The sequence below is a fragment of the Perissodus microlepis genome, chromosome 14 (assembly GCF_051167445.1).
Source record: "Perissodus microlepis isolate ML-2025 ecotype Zambia chromosome 14, ASM5116744v1, whole genome shotgun sequence".
Lineage (NCBI taxonomy): Eukaryota > Metazoa > Chordata > Actinopteri > Cichliformes > Cichlidae > Perissodus > Perissodus microlepis.
The window spans coordinates 37,824,693-37,848,006 of record NC_140474.1 but is presented as its reverse complement, the minus strand read 5'-3'; positions in this window follow the sequence as shown (position 1 = coordinate 37,848,006).

Sequence of the window (23,314 nt, the reverse complement as noted above, 5' to 3'; positions counted from 1 at the left end):
TATCACTTCCAACATAAATGAAGACAGAAAACTAAACAGCAGTGACGTTTGTAGGGTTACTGAAGTTTGGCTAGCTGGTATATAACGATATGCTACGTGACCGCTAGCGACACAGCTATGTTAGCATAATATAAACAAGCAAACTTTTTTTCACTCGATAAAAGTTAACGTGAGTGTTCTCGGTGGTCAGGAACAAATGTAATCGCATGGCAGGATGCTGTAAAAGGACCAAACTTCAGCCAGGAGAACAACTGAGATAATCCATCCACAATACGAGGTTAGTCATTCATATACTGCTGCATGGGCTGGGCTGCAGTTACATCCAGGGGCGATTCTAGGATCAGAGCTTTGGGGGTGCTGAGCACCCAGAGAGCTGCCCAGCCAGGCAAGATAAACTTTACACATCACGATGAGACATCTTCCCTGTGTCTATCAGTCCCTGCATCCTTAAATGTCTCCAGTTGTCCCGAGTTGTCTCTGAATGTCTCCTTGGTGCATTTAATCCCCTGTTCCTCCCTGTCCTCGTCGTCTGTTATCTTCGTCTCCGCTATCAGTCATCATAATTTTACCATCTCTGTGCAAGTCTGCAAATTTCTTTATTAAATCATAAGATTCTTAAATTCATCAAGTCTCAAATGTGCCTGGGTCCTCGTCACAAAACATGACATCACTGTTTTGCACATTTAAACACAATTTAATCCCACATTTGTGAAAGAAAAGCAAAACACTCTTTTGAAAAGTCTGTAACAAAACCATCAAATCTGATAAAGGTTATTTAAATGCTGCAAAAGAAGAATGGATTGGAATAGAAAAAATACATATCCTAACCTTAATTACTGGGGAGAATAATGAATGATGCTCATAGTGAGTAAAAAGTAAACTGACTGCATTTTTGGGATACATAAAAAAAAACACTCCCAAAACAACATAAATTATTACAAAATATTAACTAAAAATAAAAATAAAAATGGAGGCAACTTTGCCTGTGGTAGAATGTATAAAATGTATGAAAAAATCTTTACTGCAGATGCTAATTTTACTAATTTAATAAGACTAATTTTGTGTTGTAAGATTTATGAGTTTCATGCTTTCATAGTGGTACTTAGGAGAGCTTGGCATTTTATCAGGTGGTCCACACTGTAAAAAGTTTGAGAAACACTGATAAGTGTATGTGTGCTTTTGGAAAACATTTAAAGCTGCTGTACAGAATCTTTGAAACAAGCTTAACCCTTGTGCTCCCCTTTGGGGCATCTCCGGACCCCGGGGGTCCCAGAGTACCCCTGGGTCGCATTTCACAGGCCGCGCATCAGGGCTGGCTCCTGCGCCCCGTACACCCACGTTTCCCTCCCTGAATGCCACTCCCGTTTCAATTTTTCTCCTAGTTTCAGGCAGGCTCTATCATGTTCGTCCATGGGAGGCCGCTGTTAACCCTTGTGCTCCCCTTCGGGGCAGCCCCAGACCCCGGGGGTCCCAAAGTACCCCACCCTCAGTAGAGACAGGTGAATGAAAATGAAAAAAAACAGAACGATCATTTGGGGTCGAAGAGTGCCCCAGAGCGATTCTAATGGGTTCGTCAGGGGATCGGGAAAGAAAACGTAGCACTTGGGGGCCACGCACAGAAGCTGCTGTGGCAGCGTGGGGGTCATTGATACCCCAGTACATAAACACAATAATGATAATAATAATAATAATGATAATAAGAAGAAGAAGAAAAAGAAGAATACAACACACAGACTCTTCTGAGTTTTATTTTATTTTATTTGAAATTACACTCACGATACAACTGAGGCAATCTGGAAGGCCATACCTTTTAGGGACATGCGCAATAGGGAGGGTGCGTTTTTAAAATGCCCCCCCTCCCCCCCGGGGCTGTATTTTTGATTACAATATCAACAAACTGTCCGTGTTTCAGGTGCTCGGTGCTGTACAGCGCCTTCGGTGGCTGTGAATACATGATCAGGAGACGTTGAATGGAAGGAATGAAACGCGGCGTGAGGAGTCTTTTCCTGATGCTGTAATAATGTTCAGCGTAAAAGTCATCCTCCAAGTGTCACAGCGGGATGGAACGGACACACGCGCAGGCTCTGAGTTGGGAAACACAAGAATCTTTATTACAGCACACCAGGTGATCTATTTACAGAGGTGAGGGGGAAGCCGGGCTCCGGGGGTCCACACACAAAGGGAAAAGACGCTGAAAGTCCACACGCACTCCGTCCACTCCTCACGCTCCTCTCCACACTCCACAGAAAACACGATGACGTACTCCACTCCTCGCACACTCAATCACTCAGGAAACACAGGGGTTGGTCCAGGGAATGCGGGTCGGCAACGGTCCAGCGACGAGAAACACAGAGCTGCCGTCTTATAAAGGAGCTGGAACACTCTCGTAACGAGCCACAGGTGCGTGATGGCGACCAGGTGCGTGGACCAAGGGCAGAAGCCCACAGGTGAGCTCCGCCCTGGCAGAGGGAGGAGGGAAAGAGAGGAAGGGAGAGAGCAGGAACAAAATGAAAAACATATGTAGCCATACTGAGCCGACCGGGTAGGCACAGGGACCCTGACACCAAGACTCGCAGACACTCGTGTTGTCTCTGGCTGGGGTGATTGGTCTTGCACCCGTTGCATGCTTCGGTGCGGTACTCGTTGATCACTAGGTCGAGTAGGTGATACACCTACGCAGTTTTCACGGTATCAACGAGTAAAGAAGACGCCCAACCGTCAAGCTCGGCGTCTTTAACTGAGAATATCCAAGGGCTCCACCGAGCCCCATGAGAACATAAGATGTAAAGTACGCTCCTGCGCCAAATAATCCCAGGGAAGCGAGGCGGAAGAATTTACACCGCTCCTTCAATTCGATCCTCTCTTCTTCTTCCCTTTTTCTTTGTTCTTCCTCCTTTCTCCTCTTCAGCCTTTCTCCTTTGAGTTTCTTCTGGGCCGCCTTATACATCTCGTTGGTGTAGTGGATTCCTCCACTGAAATCCACCATTTCATCTATTTCATCCAAAAGACAGCCCCAGAGTGTCGATCACAGCGATATTTCTTCCGTCTTCGCCCTCTGCCTCTTTTCTGAGACAGCCGTCCGTGACAGACTCAGGCGAAACGTCTTCTTTGAAAGCGTTCGCATCCCCCAGGATGGTGTTTCCGGATGCACTCTTTCCCGATCCTTTTTTACCGACCAGAAGGAGTCTCAGTTCTTCACGGGTCGCAGAGCCTGCGGGGTTGGGGAAATGATAGTAACATTTGAATCATTCTAGAAAAAAAAAAAAAACATAAAACACTACATTACACTAGGCTATTCTTTTGTTATCTTTGTATTGATGTTGACAGCAAGCAGTTTGTCCACATAAAGCGAGTACCACAAGCAGCACACAACCCTGGGATTGCACTTTACCTTTGTATCGATGTTGACAGCGAGCAGTTTGCCCACATAACGCCAGTAGCACAAGCAGCACACATCCCTGGATCCGGCCTTTGGTCGCCAACATTTTCAGTAAGCTAAGAAAAGAAGAAAGAAAAAAGAGGTGAAATTAAGGCACATTCAAGGAAAGTATTTCAGATCAGATTAGCAAGTTAAACCACACTGAAAATACACGTTGAATAAACCATGGCCCACATGTCCCATGTGTTTCCCCCGTAGCTGCTCCGGGCGCACACACAATGAGCCCTGGTTTCACGACGCAGGCGTAGCAACAACCTCCTTCTACTCCTCACTGCCTCCTGTGTGTGTGTGTGTGTGTGTGTGTGTGTGTGTGTGTGTGTGTGTGTGTGTGTGTGTGTGTGGGGGGGGGGGGGTACTGGGTTCCTCACAGACGGTGGTGTTCGCGAAACCCACCCTCCCCAAAGCTAAGGGCTTGCCAATGAGGCGCGTGAGAGCGAGGAAAATGTTTTAAAAAAGGGAAAGGAGGATGAGGAGACACTGAGGGTCCGAGGTGTAAACGGAAGGCTGTGTTCAGGTAACCCGCCCTCCGCAGACCTAAGCGTACGCTAGCGAGGCTCTTGAGAACGATGTAGAGGGAGCAAGGATGAGGAGGAGGCAAGGAGTGTCTGAAGTCCAAACGGAGGGCGGTGTTCGCGTAATAGGCAGGCCACATAGCTGGTCTTTCACTAGCGAGGCAGATGAGAACGAAGGCGAGGGAGCAAGAAGGACGAGGAGCAATGGAGAGCCCGAGGTCCAACTAGAGGGCGGTGTTCGCGAAACCGGCCATCCGCAGACCTAAGCGTACGCTCGCGAAGAGCATAAACGGAGGGCCGTGTTCACATAATGGGCAGGCCAAACGGCTGCTCTTTCACTAGCAAGGCACTTGAGAATGATAAGAGGGAGCAAGGAGGACGAGGAGGCATGGAGAGCCCGAGGTCCAACTGGAGGGTGGTGTTCGCGTAATAGGAAGGCCACACAGCTGCTTTTTCACTAGCGAGGCGCATGAAAACGAAGGAGAAGGAGCAAGGAGGACGAGGAGCAACGGAGAGCCCAAGGTCCTCACCGAAGGGGGTGTTCACGAAACCGGCCCTCTGCAGACCTAAGCGTACGCTAGCGAGGAGCATAAACGGAGGGCGGTGTTCGCGTAATGGGCAGGGAAAATGGCTGCTCTTTCACTAGCGAGGCACTTGAGAATGATGGAGAGGGAGCAAGGAGTACGAGGAGCAACGCAGAGCCCGAGGTCCAACTGGAGGGCGGTGTTCGCGTAATAGGAAGGCCAAACAGCTGCTCTTTCACTAGCGAGGCGCATGACAACGGTGGAGAAGGAGCAAGGAGGACGAGGAGCAATGGAGAGCCCGAGGTCCTCACCGAAGGGGGTGTTCGCGAAACCGGCCCTCCACAGACCTAAGCATACACTAGCGAGGAGCATAAATGGAGGGTGGTGTTCGCGTAATAGGCAGGCCAAGAAGCTGCTCTTTCACTAGCGAGACACTTGAGAGCAATGTAGAGGGGGCAAGGAAGACAGGGAGCAACGGAGATCCCAAGGTCCTCACCGAAGGGGGTGTTCGCGAAACCCACCCTCCGCAGACCTATGTGTACGCTAGCGAGGAGCATCAGAACGATGTAAAGGGAGCATAGATGAGGAGGAGGCAAGGAGTGTCTGAAGTCCAAACAGAGAGTGGTGTTCGCGTAATAGGCAGGCCAAGCAGCTGCTCTTTCACTAGCGAGGCGCAGGAGAACGATGGAGAAGGAGCAAGGAGGACGAGGAGCAACGGAGAGCTCGATGTCCTCACCGACGGCGGTTTTCGCAAAACCCACCCTCTGCAAACCTAAGCGTACTCTAGCGAGGAGCGTGACAAGGATGTAGAGGGAGCAAGGAGGACGAGGAGGCTCGGAGAGCCAGTGGTCCTCACTTAGGCCCATTTACACATAACCCAAGGCCCATCCGGCAAAGCGCTCACCTGCGAGGAGCAGGAGAACGGAGCAGAAGGAGGTCGCAGGACGGGGAGGCAGGGAGAGTCCGAAGTCCTCACTTAGGCCGGTTTATGCGAACACTGCCGAGAAGGAGACATTGATGATGATGATGATGATGAGGTGAAGTTGAGAGTTGTTTGCTCCGGCGGTTCAGGGTCCCTCCAGACCCCAGTGTTTGCCATCGTAACTTACGAATGTGCATTGGGGTTGCGAATTACCCCATCGCGATTACAAAGGGGTCATAGTGTACCCACGGAGCAGAGAGTACCCCCGGTCCTCATGAAGGCCGGTTTACGCGTAACTCGGGGCCCATTCGGCTGAGCACTTGCCTGCGAGGAGCAGGAGAACGGAGCAGAAGGAGGAAGGAGAACTAGGAGGCTGTGAGAGTCCGAGGTCCTCACTTAGGACGGTTTACGCGTAACCCGGGGCCCGTCCGGCTAAGCCCTCCCCTGCGAGGAGCAGGAGGTAGGAGGACTGGGATGTTGGAGGCGTCCGAGGTCCTCATGGAGGCAAGTTTACGCGAACACTGCCCTCTGCAAAGCTAAGCGTCCGACAGCGAGGCACAGGAGAAGGAGGAAGAAGGACGGGGACTCAGGGAGAGTCCGAGGTCCTCACTTAGGCTGGTTTACGCGAACACTCTTGAGAAGGAGACGATGATGATGATGTGAAGTTGAGAGTTGTTGCCGTGGTGCTTGGGGGTCCCTGCAGACCCCACTGTTTGCCATCGTAACTTACGAATGTGCATTGGGGTTGCGAAATACCCCATCGCCATTACTTTTTTTTTTTTTTTTTTGTGTCCCGTTTGGATCTTTAGCCATCAGAATTGTTGTCTTAAGGCCAAGAAAGATGCCAAGCGGATTTATTTTACCAAGTGGATCATCATGGCCTTGCCATATTGGTCCATTTGATTGACCTTTATTATAATTATGAATTTATTTTATTTTCGGTTGCTACAAACGGGACAGACATGACGAAAGAATGAAAGAAAGAAAGAAAACCAAAGGGGAGAAGAAAGGAAAAAACAAGCAAACAAACAAACAAAACACCTGGATCACCTGTATGGAGAAAAAAAACCAGAAGAGAAAGCAAACAACAAAGAGCAACATAATAAAAAACAGCACCATCACAATAAACTAGCTAGCAGTAGATAACAGTAGATACTAAATAATAAACGATATTGTGCAGCACGCAAGATAGACAGCGCACAATGTGCTTTGAGGCAGCAGCCAAGAAAGGTGTAGTCCGCGTCTGTGAACACCCGTGTGTACACCTGTGTGCACACCTGTGTGGATCAGCATGCTTGTATTCCAAAGGTTTCTCCATGTAACGATCTGCTAGGGAGTGTGGGGAGCCATAGCCCCGTCCACCAGGGTATGAAGCAGGTATGGAGGAGATCCAGGCCCCAGATATCCAGAGGCCCCAGAGTACAAGGACCCGAGGACCCATCGCCATTACTAAGGGGTCACAGTGTACCCACGGAGTAGAGAGCACCCCCAGTCCTCGCGAAGGCCGGTTTACGCGTAACTTGGGGCCCACCCGGCTAAGCGCTTGCCTGCGAGGAGCAGGAGAATGGAGCAGAAGGAGGTAGGAAGGCGGCAGGGAGAGTCTGAGGCCCTCAAGGAGGGCGTTTTACGCGAACTCTGCCCTCTGTAAAGCCAAGCGTCCAACAGCGAGGCCCAGGAGAACTGAGGAGAGGGCCGGTTTATGTGAAGACTACCCTCTGTAAAGCTGAGCGTTTGCAAGCGCAGGGTAGAAGGACCAAGGAGAAGGAGGAAGGAGACGATGATGATGATGATGTGAAGTTGAGAGATGTTTGCTCCGGTGGTTCGGGGTCCCTCGAGACCCCAGTATTTGCCATCGTAACTTACGAATGTGGTGTGGGGTGGCGAAATACCCCATCATGATCACTAAGGGGTCACAGAGTACCCACGGAGCACGGAGCGCCCGCGGTCCCCACTTGGGCCGGTTTACGCGTAACCCGGGGCCCATCTGGCTAAGCGCTCGCCTGCGGGGAGCAGGAGAACGGGGGAGAAGGAGGAAGGAGGTCGAGGAGGAACGGAGAGTCCGAGGTCCTCATGAGGCCGGTGTACGCGAACACTCTCGAGAAGGAGGAGTTGTTGGACTGCTATTTTAAGAACATCCGTGCAGTGTCCTTGCAAAATCAAATTGCTGGCAGCGATGACAGGGGCAAGTTCTTTCTAGGAGAATGTGGGGTCCCACTGTCCAACCCAGCATTAGATGTACAACGCCTGAGAGCGAGGTAAGTGAAAGATTGTTTCTTTGATCTGACAGAGAAACCCTAACCCTGTAGTCATAACAGTCATATGTTGCTGTATGTCAGAGATGTTCGCCCCTTGTATTTTGGCTTTTTCATCTCTCCTGGCTCTCTAATTCATTTGCATGCATTAAAAACCACAGATACCTGAGCACTGAACCTGAGGATTCCATGGCTGAGTCAGCATCAAGCTCAGGAGGACTACAGACACCAGGACAGGCCAGGTACACTTTAAAAAAAAAAAAAAAAAAAAAATCATCACACACTACCACAAGTCAACCTGTGGTACAAGTTTCCACATTTAAAAACTTTTGATGGATTTCCATCCCCCTCCTCTACACCTTTTGTGTAGCTCATCTACGCACCTGCCACTCCAAGAATGGGATGCCTTCCTCCAGGCCTTTCCGGTCACCCTGAATGGAGAGCCACCATCCAAACGCCAGTGTGTACAGGCTGGCTTTCCACAGCACAGATGCCACTACAAGAAATGGAGGGATATTCAGCTGAAGAAAAGGGTTGGGCATGTCATGTTAATGGAGCCTCTTCTGTTGCATTGATTTGTTTGTTTTGTGTGTATTTCAGAATGAAAATACTTTAATAATCTCTAAGAAAATTATGTGGGTTACACTTGTGTAGAGACAACAAGTAACAGACTGAACTAATTAAATAACACAATAAATGTAAGTACAACCCACCCAATGTTTCAGTATATTAACGACTAACCAAATTTATGGATGGATTATCTCAGCTGTTCTTCTCAATGAAGTTTGGTCCGTTTAAAGGATCCTGCCATGCGATTGCATTTGTCCCTAACCACCAGAAACCCTCACGTTAACTGAGTGTGTTTTTCAAAATAAAAGTTAGCGTTCATCCTCTAGCTTCAGTGTGTTTATATAGCGCTGTAGCTAGCAACCACGTAGTACATCATTACAGGGTGGGCCATTTATATGGACACACCGTAATAACATGGGAATGGTTGGTGATATTAAAGTCCTGTCTGTGGCACATTAGTATATGTGAGGGGGCAAACTCCTCAAGATGGGTGGTGACCATGGTGGCCATTTAGAAGTCGACCATCTTGGATGCAACTTTTGTTTTTTCAATAGGAAGAGGGCCATGTGACACATCAAACTTATTGGTAATGTCACAAGAAAAACAATGGTGTGCTTGGTTTCAACGTAACTTTATTCTTTCATGAGTTATTTACAAGTTTCTGACCACTTATAAAATGTCTTCAATGTGCTGCCCATTGTGTTGGATTGTCAATGCAACCCTCTTCTCCCCCTCTTCACACACTGATAGCAACACTGCAGGAGAAATGCCAGGACAGGCATCCAGTATCCGTAGTTTCAGGTGCTGCACATCTCGTCTCTTCACACCATAGACAATTGCCTTCAGATGACCCCAAAGATAAAAGTCTAAGGGGGTCAGATCGGAAGACCTTGGGGGCCATTCAACTGGCCCCCAAGATCGGAAGACCTTGGGGGCCATTCAACTGGCCCACGACGACCAATCCACTTTCCAGGAAACTGTTCATCTAGGAATGCTCGGACCTGGCACCCATAATGTGGTGGTGCACCATCTTGCTGGAAAAACTCAGGGAACGTGCCAGCTTCAGTGCATAAAGAGGGAAACGCATCATGTAGCAATTTCAAATATCCAGTGGCCTTGAGGTTTCCATTGATGAAGAAAGGACCCACTATCGTTGTACCCCATATACCACACCAAACCATCCCTTTTGTTGTTTCAACAGTCTTGGAGGGATCCATCCAAGTTAGTGTCAGAACAATAGCGGTGGATTTGTTTGTTTGCCTCATCACTGAACAAAATCTTCTGCGGGAACTGAGGGTCCTGTTCCAATTTTTGTTTTGCCCATTCTGCAAATTCTGTGCTGATCTGGGTCATCCTCGTTGAGATGCTGCAGTAGCTGGAGTTTGTAAGGGTGCCATTTATGAGTAGCTAATATCCACCGAAGGGATGTTCGACTAATGCCACTCTCCAGTGACATGTGGCGAGTCGCTGTGGGCTCTTGCTGAATGAAGCTAGGACAGCCACTGATGTTTCTTCATTAGTGACAGTTTTCTTGCGTCCACATTTTGGCAAATCCAACACTGAACCAGTTTCACGAAACTTAGCAAGCAGTTTGCTGACTGTAGCATGGGAGATGGGTGGTCTCGTAGGGTGTCATTGAAATCTGCTGCAATGACCCGGTTACTGCCTTCACCAGATATCAACACAATTTCGATCTGCTCCTCACGTGTTAACCTCTTCGACATGTCAATGGCTGTGAACAAAGAGAAACTTGTAAATAACTCATAGTTAACTCAAAGAATAAAGTTACGTTGAAACCAAACACACCATTGTTTTTCTTGTGACATTACCAATAAGTTTGATGTGTCACATGGCCCTCTTCCTATTGAAAAAAACAAAAGTTGTATCCAAGATGGCCAACTTCTAAATGGCCACCATGGTCACCACCCATCTTGAGGAGTTTGCCTGCTCACATATACTAATGTGCCACAAACAGGACTTTAATATCACCAACCATTCCCATTTTATTACGGTGTATCCATATAAATGGCCCACCCTGTATACTAGCTAACCCGACTTCAATAACCTTACAAACGTCATTGCTGTTTAGTTTCCCGTCTTCCTTTATGTCAGAAGTGTTAGCAGGACAGTATGTTTTTAATTTTTCAGAAATCCCTCAATCATTACATGATATATTATTTCATCTTAGAATTTTTTGGGAGACTTCCCGCATACCACTAGATGGATTCCACATAGTGAAACGCGTACCACAATTTGAGAACCACTTATCAAATATACACAGATAGCTCAATTATAAATATAAGGAATTTTTCAAGGTACAAATATGTGATTTCGGCATTTTCTGACAATGCATATGGTTGATTTTTCATTTTTAAGCTGCACTAATCACTTGCATTATTTCTTGGGACCACTTGAGTAGGTCAGTCAGTTGCCAGAAGAGGTAACCCACCTAAGCCTGCACGAGTACAGATAGCTTTGGACAAGGAGAAATGGCACACCAACAAGCCCACTGTCAATGCCATCTTGCAGGCCTGGATTGCTCTGCAACCCAGTATACAAGACAACGAGTCTCTCACGTCTTCGATTGCAGAGCAGAAGTGGAAGGGCCTGGCTTTGCAAGACTTTGGGGAATGGAAAGGCAAAGGTCAAATTCACACATCATTTAGACTACACGGTCTTTAAATTGCAAGTGAACGTTTCTAAGAGCCCTGTCATGACCGATGGTCTCTTTCAACTTACAGGTGTTGTCAATGGAAAATTGTACTTTGTAGTCAGTATAGTCTTTTAATGATATAAGTTTGCATATGGTAGAATACTGCATGTAATCATTTGTGTGTAGAAGTGTATATAGTTGGTGGCATATTGAAAGAATGTCTCATCCTAGGAGGTCTGTAACATTCTAGGGTGTTCACCCCCACATCCTAGGAGCATGAGAGAGGTCGTACCTTGTCTTATTGTTTTACGGTAGGATTAACGTAGCTATGTCAGTTTTAGTTTAAGTGCTTTTTTACATATAGATGAACTGTTGGATTTTCCAGACCAGCAGGTTAAGGGAAGTCGTTTATGGGGCCACACTCTGACCCCACACACACACACACACACACACACACACACACCTCCACATTCCAATGTAAGGAACAAACGCTCACTGAAGTATAAATAAAGACCGGGGCAGTTTCTCAGTGCGAGCCTCAGTGCTGGAGGCTGCCCTTGCTAGCAAGAAGTTCTGTGTGTTTCTCTTCTCTGAGTCTTTACTGAAGAAGTGTTTTAGAGTATATTTCTTAACATTATTTGGTCCTTCGTAGCCGGAGCAGAAAATATCAGAACTGTTATCTGTGACTCTGTTCCAGGATCCAGCACCGATTCCTGACGCCGTGGGGAGCCAGCACCGAAGCCTGTGCACAGCCCTCTTGGACGAGGAGAGAGCCCCAGGACGTTAAATTCGGGTCTGGGCCGGTGTTTTTAATCTGGTCCACGGCGCTGGGATTCAGTCCGATGATCTGAACCACCAGTGAGAAGTCGGAGGGGGAGAAACACTATTTTGGTATATAAAACGGCCGCAAAGGTTTAAAGAAATGTGATAAAATAGGTTTAAGTTCGCCAAAAGGAACTGTGTTTTGACTAGTTTTAGAGGTAGCTGAAATTACTTCATGACAAATTAGCGCGCAAATGTCTATGTGTGTGTGTGTGTCTGGAAGTAAGTTGATTTTACAGCACAATACGCTGCTGAACTACTTCTATTTTTGTTTTCTTTGCTGAGGCTCACGTACTGGTGACAAAGGAGAACGGTTGAGTTTCAACTCATAAAACTGATACCGCTTCACCGTTAGGGTGAAGTCGAAGGCCGTATCAGTAAACCACTCTGAAGTCAAGCGTGCCAGCGACGGCCCAGCAAAATCTTTGAAAATGGGGAATAAACAAGTAAAATTAACACCTGATGAGGAATGGTTAGAAAAACAACAAACCGGAGCAGGTAAAATAAGTGCAAATAGGTGGAGAAATCCACAAAAAGAAGAAAAGAAAAACAAAAAAACCCCGCAGATTCTTTAGATTGCCCTGATCAACAACAGCCGGTGCTCCAGACCATTAATTTAACCAGTTGTTAATAGTAATCTGCATTAAGCTTAGGGTTGCTCAAATTCAGTATAATGACATATGAGATGAAGTAAAATAGGTAAATATTTAAACTAATGATGTGCATAGAGGCACTTGACCTGTGTGAAAGACTGTCGTCTTATTATGAGCCATTGTTGAGATATAGAGCACACCTGTGAAAACAACTAATATGCTGAACCCTGTATGAAACATCTAAAAGTACATGGAGAAGCTGAATTGAATATGAAAGTGCAAGTCTTTGCCACTGTGGGCAAAGCACGCAACCACTGTGTGAGGTTGCGTTGCGGTCTCTTCTGAGCTGATGAGCAAGCTACACATCATCAGATCGAGAGCTGCCTGAGAACTCATCAAAGAGAGGGAAACAGAACTATGATAACTATGATAACTAGAGTGTGCAGTGTTTCCGTGAGCAGTTTTCCTGCATCTTGACTCATGTGTGTGGAGTGTTCATAGCATCAGCATCATGTTTCTGTTTAGTTGTTTTGTTGGGTTGAAAAATAGTTAAATAAACTTGTGATCATATTTATGGATCACCATGGCACATATCACCAGCCATATGATTTATTTACGCAGATGAAAAAGTGAGTGTGAATGTGTCTGACGTCACAGTGCTTTTGTGCGCTGTGTAAAAGTAATTGCCTCTGATTGTGAGAGCAGTGATTCTGCAGGTCACCAGCTATTTAAAAAAAAAAAAAAAAAAAAGAGTGAAAAAGAGACAAAATTTACATTGTAGATGAAAAATAATAATAGGAAAAAGGTTTTGTGTTGATCAGCCAAGAATAACTACAATCTCATTTTCTGCTTTTAAGAAAGGACTGTTCACAAAAACAGAGAGAGAGATGAAGCAGTGATAATAATAATGAAAACATCTTAGTTTGTCACTTTCAGGTGAAAAGCAGACCTGAATCAATTTTCCACATGCAGCGGTCGGAAGAAAGTCAGTTTAACATCATTGGAAACATTCAGGCCAAGTTTCTGGCTGACTTATTTACAGCTCCATGTGTCCCTCAAACTCACAAGCGAGCTCTCACTCCTCCCTGAAGACAAGGAATGCAGCTCCAAAGAGCAATAACATGGCAGATAAAGAGACAGCAGCAAAGTCCTGAGCAAAGAGTCCCAGCAAGCAGCAGCATTATGGACAAACAGCATCAGAGAAGAAGAGCAAACCCATCATCCTGCCTGATTGGATGAATGGCACTGTGTTTCCAACAAGCTGCAAATTCACTGTGCATGTGAAAAGAACGTTTGAGGAGAACTGAGGAGACTGTTGGAGTTTGACATTTGCCACCTTTGGAGTAAAATGGCAAGAAGAGACAGTGGAACACAGGACAAAGCTGAAATAGAACTGCCGGCTATTGGACTGTTGAAGTGGGAGAGGACACAGAGTGAGAGTAAGTAGAACACAGAGGAGTGCTGTTATTAAATGTGGGAAATCAAAATTTGGGTTAGCAAACCTGGGAAAAACAAAAGTGACTGCTTAAGTGGGAAAATTGAGAAGGAGTCTGAAAACACTACAAAAAAGATACATATACAAAATCACACACACAAGCAGAACATGCATTAACCCTACTAACACTTCCAAACACAAGAGAGCTCATGAAGATTAGACAACATCTTAAGCATGTGAGTCTGTTTACCATCTTGTCCAAGTCACTTAGTGTGATGAAATGTGATGCAAAGATCAGTGAACCCATAGCACATTAGTTAAGAAATGATCAAATAATAGCAGAGAAGTGTGTAGGAAAGGCAGCTTTAAGAACATGCTCTGCTGGATATGCAGCTCCACAGACATGCATTAAACCTGCCTAATAACACAAACACACATGTAATGAAAATCAGCTTGTTGTCTCTCATCACTGTTAAAATAGTGTAAATTTAGCAGACACTTGTTATCAAATGCTGAATTTATCCAATGCAAAAAAAAAAAGTTTCCTGTTTTGATGTGCGAGTGAATCCTGTACCTAGATACACAACTCTGAATACGTCAGAACAAACTTTTTTTGTGAAGTGCACGACAACATGTCACACGTTTTATGATGAAGGGAAAAAGGAAAACTGAATAAAATAGATCTATGGCCTAAATGAGTGAAAAGGACAGACCTGGGGATTAAACTCATAGCTAATAAGACATATTAGGATTATGTTGTGTGTTGTGCAGCTGATGGTTGGTTTGGAGTTAATCTAGCTGATGATTTTTCTTTTGTTGTGAAGTTGAGCCTGCCAATTAGTATGACGGTATAATAAACCATGCTAATGGTATGATTTACCCTCCTGAGATGAGGAGCTTGTGTCATGACTTAACAAGGCCTTTTTATTTTGATACTTTCACAGTGCACTGAAAGTTTTGTTTGATAATCTCTGTTATTTTTCATTTTTCATTTTTTGAACAGGCACTGATTTTTGTTTGTCAATTTCTTTTCTTTAAGCAGATCTGCACGTCGGGAATTAAAAGTGCTATACGACATGTCGAGAAAACCGTTACAAGTGAGTTTCTCCACATTAAAATGGGCTCAGGAGAAAGCCACTTATTTGGGACAATTAGAAAATGAGAGTCCCTCCCTAAAAAGGATTCAGCGAGGTAATCCGATCTAAAGTTTTTCTTTTTCTTTTGAAATGACGTCATTTTGCTGAAAGTGGAAACTAAATGCGACGATGGGTTCCACTATCAGCAAAGAAAGAAAGAATGGATGAATGAATGAATGGAAATAAAAACAAACTGACTGACTGGTAAAAGCTGACAAGACTTGACCACGACTCAAGGTTAACCTCCACCTGACAAAGGTGCAGATGAATTTATGTGCTTCTTTTTACAGGAGCAGAAAGATGACAGCAACATCCGAGGTTGCATGACGATTTAACCTTTTAAATGCCACTTTCTGTGTCTGTGCATCTACCAGGGGTGTTATTCACTATCTTGTGTTGCTTACAGAGGTAACTGTGACAAAGTATGCATACGCCTGCGCAGCGCTAACATTTGTATTTTCTTTTCTACAGCACTACAGTTCTTCATGTGTTTGATCATGTGATTTATAAGAGGACTAGTTAATGTTTCTCTACTACAGGATTTCTGGGTTTATGTGTGAAGAAAACTGTTTACAGGTTATGAGTTGGTGATGCTGTTACACTGTGTTGTTGGGAAAATGTGAAGGTTACTTTGATGATGTGAATAACACTCTTTCCACAGCTATGGATGGCTGACTTTATGGTGTTTTTATGGCACCTCTGGAACCTGTCGACCTGCGTCTGACCACCGTCTGACCACCGTCTGACCACCGTCTGACCACGGTCAATGTGTATTGCTAATGTTTGTTTTTCTAAGAGTACATGTAGAGGATTCAGCAGAAGCAGACAAGTGACATGAGAAAAACAAATAAGAGATGCAGTGTTTATGGAATAGTTTAATATGGTGCTCATTAGCTGGCCACTTTTGAGCTCATAGTGATTGATGAGTTGAGTGACTTTGCTTAAGGGAAGTCACCGATTACATTAATGTTGACTGAGTACATGGGATGATCCATGTCTGAGGCAAATTATGGTAATAATTGTAGTTTACTGATTTGAGAAAACCTGCACATGACACTTGTCTTGCTGATGCTGAATGCTTTATTACTCTTATGATACAATTGTTTATAAGTGTGAAGTTTGATTTCACTTCCAGATCTTGTTTTCCAGGCCATGATGGTGTGTATGCAGGCTCCTGGCAGAGCCAGGTGTTAAGCAAACTTAATTTGCAAAACACACTAACATCTTTTATTGCAGGGTTACGGAGCTACTCCGGAGGAGACGCCCTGATGTTGCCTGGGACATGATCTACCTAACCTTTTTCTTTAAGACAGGAATCTAGGGTTGTTGATGAGTTGACTCATGGGAGTGTCCATGTGTCAAGAGGAGGGATCCAGGATTAACATGAAACAATGAATTAACATTAAATTTTGTTTTATATGATTTTTGCAGCGATTTGTGTGATTAACAGTTCATTCAACAGGTATTAAACCTATGCAAGTGGTGAATCCATGTTCAGATGAGGCTTTGATGGCCTATAAGTGAAGTTCACTGAACTAAAAAAATGTGGTTTGATGATTGTTGACATGCTCTCCAAATAGGTTTTCCTCCTAGCAAGGAAATACAGGTGCAGCAGTAATCTCCTGAGAAATCTTCAGAGGCCCGGTGAGAAGCGAGAACCATTCCAGGCATAGCTGACAGCCCAGGCAGTGGTTGAGGTCAGAGGTCGAGCTGTTTGGGGCCCATCATGAGATCAGACTTTGGAGCCACAGCAAGGACCATGAAACTGCGTTGGAATGAGAGCTGTGCCAAGGGGGATTTCCAGAGGCCAAAAGAGGAGATTGTGGACAACGGACGGGCACCTGAAGGATGAGGGGAGCGTGCCAAGCTCCATCGACAGCGCAGAGGGAGTCTAAGGATGGCATCATGATTCTGTGAAAGCACAGGAACCAGAAGCTATGGTGGTGATGACAGCAGTTTCCTATGAACATCACCTAATGCTGTGTCACTATACTGTGCATACGATGGCACACTGAAGACTGCTGGGATCATAACAGCAGTAAGATAACTGGACCCAGCACCCTTTCCACAGAGGGGTTTTTCTGCAGAGGATGGACAGTAGAAGAGTCATAAGTATTCCTACCGCAGGATGAAGGCCTGAAGTGAGGTGATGGGGGTTGATAGAGGCCAATTCAAGTGCTTCTGACCACTTCAACTGCCTGCAAAATAGCGGAGAGAGCCTCCTGGATACATCAGAGCCACTGCCAAAAGGTTGAGGTCCCAGGAAACCCCGGCACCCCCAAGACAGCACATTAGGGAAATCTCACACTTGGTTGTTTCAGTGGTGAGGGGGGAGTGCTGATTGAGCCCCCGTAGGGTAAGCTCGCACTTCAACCTCCAGCCTCTGATCAACTCTAGGGCAACCAAGTGCGAGGCGTGACGGACCTGTGTGCAACCATGGGAAGGTGGACCCTCTTGGTTACCTTGACTACGACGCTCACCCTTACAGGACCCCAGCTGACGCCAACAACAGCTGAACCAGGAGGCAGGCAGAAAAGATGGACACACGACAACTCTCACCTAAGAGACATGACACAAGACCACATCCATCCGTGGATGAACAATGCCTGGTACCGTTATATCCACGACAGAACAAAAGCAGAATCGCAAATACAGACTATTATGTCTGTTCCCATCTACCCAGCACGTCAACATACCCCACACTATATGTGTTCCTGGACCAACTCCCAGGGAAGAACTACTCTATGATATTAGCAGAGAGAGAGGGATTTTGCGTCCTCTTCAATAACACATGCTGCACTTACATACTGGACGATGTACACTCATTAAACATGACTGACGCCCTGAATGTTTTGAGACAGATCCAGCAGGCCCAAAATCTGGACTATGTAAGTGATACAATTGACTGGGTTTTTTTTTTTTTTTGGCTTTACACTGGCTCCTGGTTACAGGTGCTAAAAGGACTACTCATCGGAGTTGAAATATTTTTACTTTTATTTTGTGTCTTTGTAATATGTATACTGCCATGTCTAAAACCCATGATTAACCGCATAATATTTTCCACTGTTGCTGCATACATAGCCATGACAAGTGATGATGATAATGACCCCGACCTGTTGAAACATGAAGACTTTGTGTGATTAATGACGATGTGAAAGAAAATGTACAACAAGATGTTACATACTGATATCTTAACTAAAGATATACTGACAACAGGAGGGAATGTTAATGGAAAATTGTACTTAGTAGTCAGTATAGTCTTTTAATGATATAAGTTTGCATATGGTAGAATACTGCATGTAATCATTTGTGTGTAGAAGTGTATATAGTTGGTGGCATATTGAAAGAATGTCTCATCCTAGGAGGTCTGTAACATTCTAGGGTGTTCACCCCCACATCCTAGGAGCATGAGAGAGGTCGTACCTTGTCTTATTGTTTTACGGTAGGATTAACGTAGCTATGTCAGTTTTAGTTTAAGTGCTTTTTTACATATAGATGAACTGTTGGATTTTCCAGACCAGCAGGTTAAGGGAAGTCGTTTATGGGGCCACACTCTGACCCCACGCACGCACACACACACACACACACACACACACACACACACCTCCACATTCCAATGTAAGGAACAAACGCTCACTGAAGTATAAATAAAGACCAGGGCAGTTTCTCAGTGCGAGCCTCAGTGCTGGAGGCTGCCCTTGCTAGCAAGAAGTTCTGTGTGTTTCTCTTCTCTGAGTCTTTACTGAAGAAGTGTTTTAGAGTATATTTCTTAACAGGTGTGATCGCACTTATGCCTTTCTGCAAAGGGGATGTCGTGTGTGATTACCACGGGACATACATCAGTGAAGCAGAAGGGAAACAGAGGCCCCAGTCGGGGTATCTGTTCTTCAGGGACAAGTGTGACCGAGGTATGTGCATCGATGCCACTGCATTCCCCTGTGCCTGTCTTCCCGACATTGAAACCTATGGAATGCGAATGAACCATTCCCAGAACAATCCCAACATCAAGCCCCAGAAGTTTACAATGAACTTCCCTACAGGACCTTAGGAGACAATACTTTTCATTGCCCTGAAGGACATCACAGTTGGTGAGGAGCTGTTATGGGACTACGGAGTAACTCACAAATCTTATGGTGGTGAAGGGGAAGACTTTGAGTGACTGACTTTGATTTTATCTGTTCTTTTTTTTTTCTCTTTGCTTGGGTTTTTTGATGCAGTGATTTTATTCTTCCCTAAGATGGCAGTAGTTTGTTTAAAACAAACAAACAGCTGTTTTTACATTGTCTTGCCTGTAATTTAAATGTGGTTTGAGGGTTTTTGTTTTGTTTTTGTTTTTTTTAATTTACGTATTGAAATAAAAAGTGTCATGTTTCCAAATTTCACTCCGTTTTATATTGTATTATATATGTTCACCGTTTCGTGTTTTATTGTGAAGGTCTTGTGTTTCCATGTTCAGGTGTCTTGTTTTGCTTCCCTTGTGGCTCCATTTTAATTTCTCATCTGTGTTCCCCGCGTCCTGACGACTTCCTGAAAAGCATGATGATTAACATAGCCAAGGCGATTATGAAACACGTCAGGTTTACAGCTGAATAATAATAATAATAATAATAATAATAATAATAATAATAATAATAATAATAATAATAATAATAATAGTGAGATACTAGCTCTACATGAGTGTCTCCTGCAGTCAATATGTAATATACAGAGGAAAGATGAGGTGAGATATCTAGGCATTATCTCTTGTCATTTGAAAGATTAACTTAACAGAAAATAAGAATATCTCAAGAATAGACTTAGAATTTTCTATTCTACGTCAATTTTAAACAGGTGGCTGCAGATTGTTTGGGAGAATTTGGACAGTCTGTCTGACCTCTGCATTGACTCATACTTGTTTAACAGCCCAGGTCTGTGCTCAGGTGTTGCACTTTGGATAAATAAGAGCCGCTAAGCAGCTTAGCAGTAAATGAAATGCGCATAGAAGTCTGACGTGAAAGCCGTTTCTCAGTAGTCAAGTACGCGAGTCCGTACAGCGCAATAGTTTGACAGTGTACTTGATGACATCTCTGTTACAGAGTTTTTACCTCTTAATTTAAATATGAACAGAAATTACACATAATTTAAAAAAGTATCTTAAGCACGTTGGGATCATTCGCTTGCATGTATTATGAAACAGATGGTTTGGTGACAGTGATCCAGGTAAATGCTAGATGGACACCTGATCAGAGAAGGGCTTAAAAGGTGTCTGTATGTTTATGTAATTGTATATATGGAGGACAGATAGCCGCAGTGATATGTTGCTCATCAATGATCAGCAATTAAGGGAGAGCTACGAAATGACAGTTTGCACAAAGATGGCATTACATCCCAAGCCTCCACCGTCCCAGTAACAACAGATTACCATGAAGAATATGGTTTTCAGCTGAGATTTTAGAAGGCTGGTAAAGCAAAAATAAACACATAAATAAATAAATAAAAATAATAACAATAATGAAAATGTCATTCTGCTGCATTCAAAAGTTCCTAAAACTATACTGGCTGATCAGTTACTGTACAGTGACATACTGTTTTCTTACTCAAGCACATAAAGGTTGACTAGATTATAAGAGTGAAAGGTGAGCAGTCAAGCTGTTAGCGTGTTATTTGAAATCATAACAAATACACTTTATAAAATAAATACCTAAAGGTTTTTCAGAAATTATTACATAGGATAACAAAGCCATACTTTTACATATATTGAAAACAAGAGAAGCTTTATATTAAATGTACATAGTATCGGGGGTAGGGGAGCTTGAAAGGAGCATGAAGAGTTTTTGATATGCATGTTTCTTTTTTCACTAAGCCAAACATGGCCGTATTTATATTCCCGATTTATTGGTCCTTTCCCAGTGGAAGCAATGTTAAATCCTGTTAGCGTTCTTAACATGAAGATGCATAATATTTTTCATGTCTCCCAGGTGAGGCGAGTTCACACCAGGCCTTTGAAAAGATATAATAATCCTGTCACACACTACAATTTATTTCTGCAGAATTATTGTTTATTCTGTTCATTATAGAATCAGCTACTGTTCTGCCAGACCTGAGAAACATGTCCCATCCTTTTTGTTCTGATTTGGCATATCTCCAGAACCTCAAGAGCCATCAAAATTGACCAGTCCTTGTTAACTGCTCCTAAATTAGCACAAAAACCATTTTCAACACCAATGTTATATTCAGCCTTCTTTAGCTGTGAAGAATATCTCAAAGTAGTGTTTAACATGAATAAATAGAATTAGACAAAAAAAAACTACAGTGAAAATACAAATAGGCACTGAAAATGTATTACAAAATGAACAAATGTAAAAAATAAGTTGAAGACCAAACTCAACATGAAGGTAGGTGTGTGTGTGTGTGTGTGTGTGTGTGTGTGTGTGTGTGTGTGTGTGTGTGTGTGTGTGTGTGTGTGTGTGTGTGTATATATATATATATATTCATGTACATGAGTGACATGTGACACTCAGGTGACAGTGGGCCTTGCAAACATAGGCATCAAATTTTCAGCATCTAAGGCTTCTTTTGTTGTCTCTAGGGGCACAGAGGATAGGCACATAAGAATGGGAAAGACATGTGTACCTGTGTTTGTTCATTCAATGGGCTATTCAGTGGCTTATTCAGTGAGTGTCGTTCAGTAGCCCATTCACTGAACGACCCATTCAGTGGGATACCATTCATTTCCTTTGGCGATAACAGACAAAGGAGTGAAGATTTTGCAGAGGGACACCGGCCTGGCAAGTCTTCCCTTCTAGAAGAATGCATGCTTAAATAAAGATGAATAAAGATGAATAAAGTTTTTGTGAAAATGGCTACTGAGTCCGGTGCATCTCTGGAGGCCCGAGGAATAAAAAAAAGAACCGGGGTAAAACTGATTTCCCAACACATCTTAACAAAATTTGTTGAGTTGCTCAAAGACCTTCCACTGGAAGACCTGACCCACGCTGCAGAAGACCATCATTCAAAACAAGGGGAGCATGAACGTATTGTCGCAGGATCAAGCGTTCGCGCTCTCCAAACTTGATGAAGCGAAGAGGATCCAACATTGGAAGTCCGGTTCTTCGTCTACAAATTTGGACACAAGACAAAGGAACCCTTCAATAGCTGACCCTGACGACATTGTGCGATGTTCTCTGCACGTGGCCTGCAACCTGATACCACTGGACCCTCACACCACACTTTTCTGGTCAAGAGCAGGACTGGAAAGGATGCTCTTCACGTGCATGTCCATTCACGAGTGTGTTAACGTGCAGACAGAACTCGACCAGCACCCACCGGACATCTTGCCAGCTTTGGCAGAGATTGCCACTAGGCCTTATGTCACCTTCTGGCAATTTTATGTGGACAGCCCACACACGCATTATATGTCCACATTCCGGCACCCCATTAGTGGCTTGATCGTCACTGATGGCCTCAGTCACCCGAATTATGTTCAGGCGGTGGCCACCAGAGCTGAGGACTACAATGTCCACATGATGGACTTGGCCAGGAAGGATGCAGGTAATTATAACCTGAGAATAGAGATAGTGGAGGAGATAGAAGGGGACACATAGTTGAGGCATGCTTATTCTTCAACATGAGGACATTGCAGAAGTGCCTGACGGACTTCCCCCCCTCAATGTCCCCTTTAAACGGAAACAGGAACAGCCAAGCGTGAATGAGATACTGTCTCGCTGTCTAAAGCATATGGCTGACCAGCTCCGGCAACTCGGGGAAAAGCACACAGGCAAAGGCGGCTTTCTCCCAGTGTGGAAGGCATTCCAGCTGGAGCTTGCGCTGGAGGAGGCATTATACAGGCACCCCTTGTCCAACATGGACAGACAGTACTCGGCATCACTGGGGACCAGCTCGCTGCATGAGTTCAGTGCAACCAACATGAGGGGCTTCATGGGCCTGGGTGCAGCAACTGGTGCAGCTATTGACGACTGCCCACCTCCTCTGGCACACTGGGCAAGGGACACACTCCAGATGAAAAGAATCGAGAGGCTATTTGCTCTCACATTGAGTCTCGAGTGCGAGCCTTCCATGCTGGGACCTGAACTTGTAAAGCTTCTGCTGAAAGACCTCTTCAGGAGGAACAACGGCATCTTCATGTCAGAGCTGCAAGGGGAAAAATGCCCAGAGAATCTCAAGGGACACATTAATCTGGCTGTACTGACGGAGAACCTGGCCACCAGAGACTCCTTCCCGACCCCATTCACCTTTGCCCGGGCAAGGAAGCTTGTTGAAGGTGAAGGCAAGAATGTACAAGAATGCCTGAGAGCAGGATTCCTCGAGCTGAAGATCAGGTGGTTCCCGGACATTAAGTACCGTGACATAAAGGGAACAAGGAGGGCTTCTTGGAACTTGATGGATTATGTAAAGATACATAATGACAACAGGGAGCCTTCCATCGAGTCCCAGGCCATTGCCATAGTGGGGGATGT